The sequence below is a fragment of the Diuraphis noxia genome, unplaced genomic scaffold, assembly GCF_037042655.1.
Source record: "Diuraphis noxia isolate RWA-SAM2 unplaced genomic scaffold, SU_Dnox_SAM2 contig0003, whole genome shotgun sequence".
Lineage (NCBI taxonomy): Eukaryota > Metazoa > Arthropoda > Insecta > Hemiptera > Aphididae > Diuraphis > Diuraphis noxia.
In genome coordinates, this window is record NW_028301713.1 from 61,738,863 (window position 1) to 61,749,976 (window position 11,114).

Below are 11,114 nucleotides of genomic sequence, written 5' to 3' on the forward strand. Positions count from 1 at the left end.
CTGCCAACCACGTGACCCTGATATTTAACGGATTTTCCTATCATCAACATTCGTGATATTTTGTCGACTTGTCATTAATTAGATACTACGTCAGTGCCTCAGTGGTTCTCATTTTTTCAACTTTTCATGTTCATTCATAACACTCATTACTCATATTATAGTCATAACTCTAAGTCCACGATAATATTGCATTGTTTATTTTTATAACAATTCATTATTTGTTTTCACTTGTTACAACATTATAGTAAATAGTATTATTACCACTAATATTATTGTATAATATTATATATACTTTTAATTATAATACACTAATAGTTAATACAGTACGCGTGTGTCATATTGTATGGTCGAGAGTTGCGGTACAATGTACATCTATTATCTATATCTAATATCTATAGTCCTCGTAAGTTCACGAATCACGGAACATTGAAAGACTACAATTGGTCTCGGGAGATGGTACACAATACATTCAATGGTCCAACACTCCAATTCAATACACCTGATTGGACCAGTGGTGGATTAAGCAATTTTCCGCCTACAAGCAGGACATTTGCCATTATTTTCTATAATATCATTCAATGTTTCCATAAATTCTTTCCAACTATTTTTGAAAGAAGAACATGCATTATGACGACTAGACCACCTAGTTCCAGTAGCTCTTGTCACTACCTTCTGATTTAGTTTTAATTTTTGTAAATATATAATATCGTTTGTTTTTATATTTATTTGTAAATATAAATATTTGTAAAAAACATAGTTTTGCTAATAATAAAAATTCGAGTTGATCGCGTTCAATGAAACCATTTCAGTATTAAGTGAGTTAATAACCTAATGAATAATGACTAATATTCATAAATTATAATATAATTTTATAAATACATTTTTTATTAAGTGCGGCAAATTTGCCGCCCCGAAAAATTTGCTGCTCCAATCACCTGATTACTTTGCCTGTAGCGTAACCCGCCACTGTGATTTGTTGTTGGTTGTGGTGCTTAAAATTACCTTTACAATTATAATATACCTGCAATTACGTTCAATCATTTTGGGTGTACATACTTACTATAAGGGGGGTCTAGTGGGGGGGCGGAAGCCAAGGGGCCCTCTCGAATACCAAAGTGTAAGGGGCCCAAGTTATTTCAAGCTAATACAAATTTTTCAATGATATTAAAGAATAGTTTTTCTAAACTATTGATAAAAATCATTTTTTTTTATCAACAAAAACAAATAAATATCAAATTTAATATCTACAAAGTCATAATTATAATCGAAAAGACGCATTTTACCGTTATTTAATATTTCCATTGATATCAATTGACTATAATAATGTCATCACTCGAAAAGATATTTTCTTGTATACTAATTACTAACTTTCAAAATATATTTTACAATTCTTGTAGCTAATTGATCTGCAAAAAGAACTTTTTCTAAATTAACCAGGTAGAGTAAAAAATAAGTATAGATTTAGTCAAGCCCAAGAAAACTTAGCCATAAAAATGATTTTATATTCTGAAAATGGTTTGTTAACATCATTAGACTTAAACGAAGTACTAAGAGAGTTGATTTCAAGTAAAACAATAAAAAAATGTTTTTGATAAGATAGTTTTTGTTTTATGTATTAACTTTTGTTTCCTATTTGTTGTGATTAAGTATAGGTACTGTTAATAAATTTTATTTTTGATATAATATAGGTAATAGTTTATAAAATAATATAATACTACCAATAATGCTACTAGAGATTTTTTACCATATTGCTTGAATTTTTTTCCGAACTACCCGCGTGAATTTAGATCAGTGGTTTTCAACCTTTTTTGAATCGTGACCCCCATTCTTATTTTTTTGTACTACGACCTTCTGGGTCGCTGTAAATTGCGGCCCATTTTTAATTTTTCATGTCAATTGAGGCCCGAGCATATTTTGCACATACGTAAATTGTGACCTGGCTATATTTTATATATACGTAAATTGCGGCCTGGGTATAATTGTTATTACCTACCCAAATATTTTTTATCAATAATATTAAAATCATTATTTTCCTTCTCACTTTTCAAACTTAAGGCTGCCGATATAATTGTATCAATAATGGTATGATTAAGAATATTGGTTTTGCTGTTATTTTTTTGTTTTTAATTAAAAAATATATTATTAGCAATTAGTAATAATGTGTCAGTAAAAATAAGATCTTCGATCAAATACACGCTGACTGCTAGTGATATATTATATTCATGAACATATTATTATTATCTAAATCGATCATTCAAAGATTAATACTTATCTTTAAATTGTACATCGGAAATCGGAACATCCCAGGCCGCAATTTGCGTACATTTCAAATATACCCGAGAGGCCGAGACGCAATTTACGTATATTTTAAAAGTACATGGTCCGCAATTTACGTATATAACTGTGATGTTTTTTGGGAGACGCAATTTACCGACTCCGGACCTCCTTATCAAAATATTTATATGGTATAAGATTTTGATTAATTATTTACACTTAAAAATGTAATTAATTTATAATACAACATTATTTTAAAACAATAATAAATACAATAAATTTAATTATAAAAAAAAATTTTTAAAAGCGGGTAAGTCATTGTATACGAAAAACGATTCTGAGCGGAGACGGTTTATCTGTCTATAGGATATATTATTGATTATTAAACATTTTCAAATCTTAGATTTAAAAAGAAAATTTTTTATGAATTTCTAGCTTAAAATAATTTGCGAATTTCCGTGATTTTTACGTATGTTGTCAAAATTCAAACTTTGAATGCTTATAAAAAAATTGTGACAATAAATTTATTTTATTTTTCTCTTATCCAACAGTGGAGCGGCAACCGCTCATTGGTGGGGTACAACAACACAGATCGTAAATATTTTGAATATTAAAGATCCTGAATGGACGGTGAAGTGTCTGTCTTGGAGGAAAGATTTAAATAGTAGATAGAAGTAAAGGGGGGGATAATAGTTTTTAGCTTGAAGAGGAAGCCTTTGTGCCATACTGTGTCGAAGGCTTTTGCCACGTCAAGGAATGCACTTGTGCATATTAGATTTGTTTCCAAAACGTAGGTGATATTGTCAACTAGGTGATGGATCTGATGAACAGTTGTGGCAAAATCCAAATTGCTTTTTAGGCAGGTTAGATTCGATGATGGGTAGGATACGTTTTGGCATAATTTTTTCGAAAATTTCTGAGTATAATGGAAGTAAACTAATTGATCTGTATGACTTAGCGGTTTGCCTGGCTTGAGAATTATGATAATTACAGAAAACTTCCATAGGACTAGAAAACTCGAGAGCCTCCACGTGGAATTATATATGCGTCATGCGTGTAAGCATCAGTAGTTTTTTTTTTAGTAACATTATTGCCACTTCATATGTGATTCAGTCGTAACCTGGGGTTTTACGACAAGGAGATTATAACGTATTACATGTTCAATTTCGCTCGGGTGAATATGTTTAGGTGGGAGGGCCATAGGTAACGCGCAGGATAAGAAGCGGCTTACTATTTCGATTCGATTTGGGTATATTAAATTGTGTGGTGAGAGATAGAGAAAAGGGGGTTGGAAAATGTATTCGCTTTTTCCATATCAGTGATGGCCCATGATCCATCAGCTTTTTTTCAGAGGAGGAACAAGAGGTTGGTAGCAAAGTATTTTCTTTTTAGTTTTTTACAGAGAATTATCAGTATTTGATAGAGAACGAGATGCCTAATAAAGTTTTCTGATCTTATTGAGGCCAATAGCCTTTTTAATTTATTCTTTAGATTGATGAATTTGTGTTTATCAAAGGAGTATTTTGTTCATTGCCATATAGAGTAAGCTGTTTGTTTTTCTGAGACTAGGTCCCTAATATGTAAATGTAGGCTCCTAACGTCATTTTTGGGGAGAAGTGTAGAGGAGGAGGACCAGGTGAGTTTTGTATTGATTTGGTTAGATGGTTTTCGGCGTCGTTAGTGGTATTCAATTTAATTTTGAGGTTGATTTGGTTGTCAAGAAATAATTTGAAATTCTCCCAATCCATTTGTCCTTTGATAGGACTAGGTTTGTCGGGTTTGTAAAGAGGAGCTGTATCAGTTGTCAAGAGGACGAATGAATAGTCAGAGCAGAGGTGATCATTTAAGTTGGTTACTGTGGTGAATAGACCGTTGGGTATTTTTGTTATAAAAATATCAAGAATGTCTGACCCTTTTCTAGGTGAGAAGGAAATAGATCGGTAAGGGAGGATAGTATTTTAAAGTTTTTAGTGTCGAAAATAATTTTGAAGCGTTTGTTTTGTATTTATGTCACCCCCTATTACAAATTTTTGGCCAAGGGTGGCAAAATGAATAGAGTGATCATTAATATTTGGTTTTAGGTAATATTATGATGGGGAGGACTGTATATTGAGTAGATGTTTGTAGGTGATCTATTTAGTGCTAATGATATTCCATAGGTTTGAATATGCGGCGATTGTAAATTTGGGAGAGGGTAAAAATATCAATGATGTTCTCACTATAAAACCGGGCGGCACCCGTTTCGCCCAGATACCCGTTTTGACCAGCCATTTTAGTCGTTTTCAAATTAAGTTGGTAATGGTTTTTAAATAATATAATACTATATATTATATAAATTAATAATATTATATAACTTTTATTATTATTATTAGCAGTTTTTAAAAAAGTACTGATTATTTTAAAATAATTTTGTATAGCATTTTTGATAAAATTAACCTTAAACGCATTTTTTGACGTGAAATTTTTAGAGAATTTTTTACAATTTGTTCATAAAAACATGTCAATGAACAAAAATACTGTTGTGATTAACAAGATACCTACTTTTGTAAAACTGCCAACGATACTAATAATTGATTATATAGCACGACAAGTTTTCGTCGATAACAATTTTATCATAGCCAGGACTTTTCGCTCAAATTATCGACGTTATATAGGTATCTATTACAAGTTATCTCAGTTATAATTAGCAACCAATTAGTACATCCATAACTGCTATATTACACTCGTAGTTGTAGTAAAAAATAATATTATAGTGTTTTTTGTATTATAACTGTAATAATATATAATTAAATATGATGTATTTTATAAAAACTTTTCCTATGACTTTTTTTAAAAATATCTAATAATAATATTAAAAGTTATATAATGAATAATGATATATGTATTATATTATTTAAAAACCATTGCCAACTTAATTTGAAAACGACTAAAATGGCTTTGGTTGAAACGGGTATCTGGGCGAAACGGGAAACGTTGATTTTGGGCGAAACGGGCTGCGCCCATAAAACCAGTTCCTGCGTGTGCTGCGACATCCGGGTCGTTTGTTTGAAAATTCGATATCCAGGTAAATTAAAGTTTGAGGAGTTGGTGAAGTGCATTTCAGGAATTAGTGCGATGTCCTATTATTTCGAAGTGTGGCTAAGATTTCATTTTTGTGATTTGCAAGTCCATTAGAGTTCCTGGTTAGGATGAGAAGAGACTTTGATGTAGGATTAGTTGACATGATTGATTTTTGTAAGATTTGAGAGAACAATGGTGACAGTGCCGGCCTTAGGCAGGGGCTAGCGGGGCCCCTGCCCCGGGCCTCGCGCTTTTGTATGACATTTTGGGCCTCGCGTAAATGAAATTATTCATTATTTTATACTATAATTTTTCGGCGAAATTAAAAAAAAATAAATAAAAAAAGGTACTTGTTTGTTATCGCCCCGCCAATACACCGAATAAAATTTATTGCCCCGCCACTCTTGTTTGTTATCGCCCCTCCAGTACATCACATACAATTTATCGCTATTGCTAATCGTTTGTGATATATTTTAGAAAATGAGAAAACTAAATTTTATCATTTTTATGATAATTTTCGATTAGTTCGTTACAATAATTTGCAACAAGTGGGATTCAAACATAATACTGTAAACCACACGTATAATTTTGTCGATCCGGACACAGGGGCTCACACCCAACATATTGAGAGGTTGTGGGGTTTTGCTAAATGGGGCAATAAAAATCGTCGTGGGACTAACAGAAATTTTCTAGAATCATATTTGGCAGAGTTTATGTGGAGAACACGTCTCGGAAAACAATACGCATTTGAAACTATCCTCAAAGATATTTCCGAATTCTGGCCTCCATTATAACTATATATTCATAATATATTTTCTACATTTTTCTACATATTTTATATTTTATACATTTTTGAATTTAAATTTTATACTATACATTTATATATTTAACACTATTAAAATAAAATAACATAATATTATACATTGAAATATTTTTTTTTATTTATGGAGGGGCGATAACAAACAAGAGTGGCGGGGCGATAAATTTTATACGGTGTACTGGCGGGGCGATAACAAACAAGTACCTAAAAAAATATACGATTTAAATTTAATGGACAGATTACATACAGTAAACAAAGAAACAGTTGTCGTTATGAGTTTTATTATTATTAGTTTATACCATATATACTATACATTATTGATTGACTTATCGATTGATGTACTTGTGTTGGAGATTCCGATGCTATACGTAATACGTATATTATTGTAATAAAATCATTTTGTCAACGAAAACGATAGGTATAATACGATTATATTCTTTCATTATCTACTTGTGCATTCGTAATAATACCATTTATAACAAAATATTGGCAGACTAAATAGGTTTAAACAAAAATTTAAATTATTGTATAAAATATAATACGTATCTTACAATAATTTAATATAATAATTATAATATATTTCGATAAAATAATTAATAATTTGTAATTAACTACTCGTGTAATGTAAAAATAAGAAAGTGTATGATAAATAATAATTAATAATACATGAGTACATAAATTTAATGTATTGTAACACTCAATTTTATTTTTATTTATTTATTAGTTTTTTTTAATAAAATTTGAAATAAAATGAGCGTGTTTGAGGCGTAAATCTATATTATTATATATTTTACATTTCTGTTTCAACAGTTTACTTCGTCATAATGGGTCGTGATCGAGATAAATTCAGAAAATTCGAATCTGATAGTCAAAAATTAAAAAAAAGAAAAGAAAAAGAAAAGTTTATGAAACGTCAAACTGGTGCGTTTCAAAAAATTTTAAAACCTTCAAAAGAAAATAACCCAAATACACTAGAATTGCAATGTAAAATTGATGTCCCATTGCTTCCTACTAGTACTTCCTCTTTGAATGAAAATGAAAATTATTCTGTTTTAAGTCTTGATTACGAACAAGATATGTCTAAAAATATTAATGTAAATATAAATGATGAACAAGGTATTACTATTAATTCGAATTTTAATAAAATGACTAGTAAACCAAATTATGAAGTTTTTCAAAATTTCGAAGATCCCGGTGAATGGCCTAGTAATTTAAACATTAGAAAAAGAGATATAATTATCGAAAAAGGTCCAATTGAAATAACCAATCACGATTTTCCAATAAAATCTAGTGATGATGTAGTAAAGAGAAAATTCACAGTTGAACATTATAATAGAATTTTATCTAATGGCGAAAAAGTTAAACGTAGATGGTTAATTTATTCAAAGAAAAAAGATGTCGTCTATTGTTTTTGTTGTTAACTTTTTGGAAATTCATGTGGTAGTGGTTTGGCAGATTATGGGCTGGATGATTGGAAACACATTTCAGAGAGAATAAAAAGTCATGAAAATTCTCAGAATCATTTACTAAATACTGAAAAATGGATTAGTTGTGAAATAAGAATGAAGAAAAACATAACAATTGATAAACAAAATTTAGCATTAATTAGAAAGGAAACTGAACATTGGCGGGCAGTTTTAACTCGTATTCTTCATATTGTACATTATTTATCAGAACGAAATCTTGCTTTTCGTGGTAAAAGTGACACATTATTTACTTCAAATAATGGAATTTTTCTTGGGCTTATAGAAATGTTAGGAAAATTCGATCCCATAATTATAGAACATATTCGTAGAATCCAATCAAAAGAAATACATGACCATTATTTAGGAAAATCCATTATTATTTAGATTCTGATGCCAAAAGCACCATATTATTATTGGGCGGAGACGGTCTCAACAATTTACCAACTAAAACATTATAATTACTGTTTGTCGACTTACAAATAATAAAAAAAAAGTCTTTACTATAGGCCTCATCTAAAAAAAATTGCCCTAGGCCTCGCTTTACCCTAAGGCCGGCTCTGAATGGTGAGGAGTGCTTTGAGAAGGTTCAGGACGGCTTTGAACCCATTTAGAAATTAAAGGAGCTCACTTTCGTTGTTGTTATAGGAGATGTAGGATTAGGTTTGGGTGGTGGTGACTCGGAGCCTTGAAGGAGAATTCAGTAGCTGGGTTAGCAGGGTACTAGTGGGATTGTTCGGCATTGATGATAGAGTTGAATGGAGGTGGTTGTTGAGATTTCTTGCTTGAAAATTGTACTTGCGAGTCAGTTGCTTGTAGATTGTATATTTGTATATCCTTTATAATTCGCAGAGGTCGCATTTTGCTGAAAGGTCTGGCGATTTTGTACAGGTGGAAGAAGGGTGCTTGCCACCCCACTTAATGCACATGGAATTATGGGTGCAATAGATATGAGTGTGTTCGTATAGGTTTGACAATTTTGGCACTGTGGTATTTATCGCTTTTTGTAGGGCTCTCCAATTTGATTTTTGAGTGCAGAAGAGAAGATATCTGTGTATCACTATCGCTTCCATTTGAGTCTACGTCAACAAAGAGAGTTGTGAGGTTTTTGTTTGTTGATATCTGACATTGGTTACATTTCTCAAAGTGTCCAAATTCTTCTATTGCTGACGCGTATCGGCCTCGGGCGAAGAGGGATGGAGGTTCCTAATAACTACTCTTAGAGGTTTTTTAGATTGCAGCTGATATAGGTGTGACATTATGCTTTGCTTTCTTTTAGGTAATGGATTATATTTCTATTAGGAGTGTCTACTTGGATTTTAAGGTGAGAAGTGGTCGATTTACACAAGAAACTGAATTAGGGGATGTGGCTTCTGTTAGGTGGTTGGATAGTCCGATGTTATCAATGTTACCTTTGATAAATATAGGCGGAGGTAAAATTATTTTAGACGAGACATTGGTGGTATTCTGATACCTCTTATTTGAGGTCTCTGATCGTGAGCCTCGATATTAATGATATTATTATCAACTAAAGTGTGCCATGTGTGTGAATACGTAAAACCGAAAATGTCCAATAATCTCACTGGTGTCATCCGACCATCTCACGAAAAGATTCAATAAAATAGGTACTTGGATATCATTTAATTGACCCATCTGAATGGGAAATACTAAATCCGCTTGCAAAATTTACAAATTAAAGCATCAAATTTGAAACTGCGCAACTGCCAAATAATTTCTTGAAAACTTGCAGAAAATTAGGTGCCTCAAGCCTCAAACCAAGATTGAAGTTTAAGTAGCTTAGGATAAATAATGGAGGCTACCTCGTTGAAAGAGTAGAACCTATGATATTCTCCCCACTCCCCTTCAAGACATATAGACCACGATAGTATAATTATTAAAGTCAGATATAGAATTTAATGTGATTAAATAATAATAACCTTTGACATTTGGGGTATTGGCTTGGCTTTGAAGTCTATATTCCTATAAATTATAATCAGTGGTCAGGAGTATCGCGTTAATTGTATCGACACTACAGTAGCAAGCTATTTACCCTTTCAGACCCGAATTAATTGTAGTAGAGAAAAAAAAATTTGCGATTTATATATGTTATTAAAGATACTTAATTATAAGGTTCTTTTCAAGTTGTTGCGATTTACATAACGTCGCTTTCATATACACAATGCTGCGAAATATATAACGTGCTAGAAATTTACAATTAGCGTAGCGAAAATTTTCATTATTTTATAGCTATTTCTAACTTATTTCATGATAATTCAAATATTATGACGACTATTTTTTTTGTTAAGAGTTTTGTCACAAAAATACACGAGAAACATCGAATAAACCTGTTTTTTCATAAATACAAGTAAATATTATTAGATATTAACAAATAATTACCAATGAATATCTAAATAAATCAAGAAAATTAAAAAAAAAACTTTCGCGAAAAAGTAACGCACTATATTTTCAAAAATGTAGATTTAGCAATAGCGAGCTACTTTTTTAAGGGGAGAAGCGGCTGCAGCAACCACCGTCCACAGTCTAGTCCACGAGCCACGACTGGACGACGTCATAGTGTCCTACTGTCCTACAACTGGCATATCATGACTAAACAATACCATCAGAAAATCTTTTTAAAGCTGTTCAGCAAATAGAACATGAATTAAAATACTACATGGTGAAAATTTATCAAAATCCCCATATGTTTTTAAAACATTATATGAGATCAATAAACCTAAAATTGAAAAACTTAATGTACCTGATGAAGTATTACACTGTCTTATTAGAACACGAACATACATCTGATTAAATAATTTAAATAAACAATTAATCACAAAACAACAAAAACAATCAGACAAACTGAAAAAAAGGAAATTTACAAATCAATAATAATTGTGTACACCTATATTAACCTATGTTATGTACATAATATGTAAATAACAATTAATAAAAATAAAACTGAGTTTAAGTATTTATTATAAACTTAAGTCTTATGAATTGTAATTTATAGTATTAAATTTAAAATATTTAAATTTATTGCAATTTGTATTTTGAACTATTTGTAATAACACTAATAAGTAATAACTAATATTGTCTATCAAAACATTCAAAACATTCAAAGCTAGCAAACAAAATAGTTTAAAATGACAAAATGAGATAAATTAACAACCAATCAGAAGCGGAGAACTACGCGATAGATGAGGTAAGGGGTGGTATTCGTATCACAAAGTTGTGATCATACCTATCTATTTAGTCATGTGGCATATTATGTCTATGGTAGACTATTTTTTTATAGTGGCTAAAGGCTACTGAGTACTGGCTAGACAGTTGTTACAAATGCTACAATACAAATTACAATAGTACAATATGTAAATGTTACCAATACTCGTATATCACTATAGAACCACAGATTAAATGAAAATTAAATCTGTGATAGAACTACAACAGATTATATAAAATATATATATCTGTGATAGAAGCATGGCCGTGGATAGAAG